General features: G+C 37.4%; 1 pseudogene; it reads left to right on the top strand.

Moving 5' to 3' along the window:
- The window catches only part of LOC103196184, a 114,638-nt pseudogene that overhangs the window by 113,379 nt on the left and 181 nt on the right, over positions 1 to 1,078 (top strand).

Here is a 1,078-nt window from a genome sequence, read left to right as displayed (position 1 = left end):
CAACAAGATTTTACTTGCATGCAATATTAATGATATTGTTTGATAATTTCCACATTCTCTTAGATCACCTTTCTTTGGAATGGGTACAAATATGGATCTTTTCCAGTCAGTTGGCCAGGTAGTTGTCTTCCAAATCTCTTGGCATAACCAAGTGAGTGCCTCTAGTGCAGCATCTGTTTGTTGAAACATCTCGATGGATAGCCCTCAATTCCTGGAGCCTTGTTTTCACCACTTGCTTCAGTGCAGTTTTGACTTCTTCCTTCAATATCGTTGGTTCTTGATCATATACCACTTACTAAAATGAATGAACATCAACCAATTCTTTTTGGTACAGTGACTCTGTGTATCCCTTCGATCTTATTTTTATGTTTCCCACATCATTCAATATATTGCCCATTGAATCTTTCAGTATTAGCAACTCAAGGCTTACATTTCCTCTTCAGTTTCTTCAGCTTGAGAAATGCCAAGTGTGTTCTTTTTGGCTTTCCAACTCCATGTCTTTGCACATTTCATTATAGTAATTGACTTTCTCTTCTCCAGCTGCTCTTTGAAATCTTCTGTTCAGTTCTTTTATCTTGTCATTTCTTTCATTTCCTTTAGCTACTCTCCATTCAAGGGCAAATTTCAGAGTCTCTTCCAACACACTTTTTGGTCTTTTCTTCCTTTCTTGTCTTTTTAATGACTTTTGCTTTCTTCATGGATGATGTTCTTGATGTCATCCCACAGTTCCTCTGGTTTTCAGTCATTGGTGTTCAATGCATCAAATTTATTCTTTAAATGGTGTCTAAATTCAGGAGGGATATAATCAAGGTCATATTTTGGCTCTTGTGGACTTGTTTTAATTGTCTTCAACTTCAACTTGAACTTGCAAATGAGCATTTTATGGTCAGTTCCACAATCAGCTCCTGGCCTTGTTTTGGCTGAAGATATTGAGCTTCTCCATTGCCTCTTACCACAGATGTAGTCAATGTGATTCCTGTGCATGCTGTCTGGTGAAGTCCACACTTGTAGCTGCCGTTGTGTTGTTGAAAAAAGGTATTTGCAATGAATAATTCATTGGCTTGCAAAATTCTATCAT

Source organism: Orycteropus afer, unplaced genomic scaffold (genome assembly GCF_000298275.1).
Source record: "Orycteropus afer afer isolate SDZICR_OR568_19922 unplaced genomic scaffold, OryAfe1.0 scaffold00063, whole genome shotgun sequence".
NCBI classification, from domain to species: Eukaryota; Metazoa; Chordata; class Mammalia; order Tubulidentata; family Orycteropodidae; genus Orycteropus; species Orycteropus afer.
The sequence above is the reverse complement of the archived record's forward strand: the minus strand, read 5'-3'. Positions and strand labels throughout refer to the sequence as shown.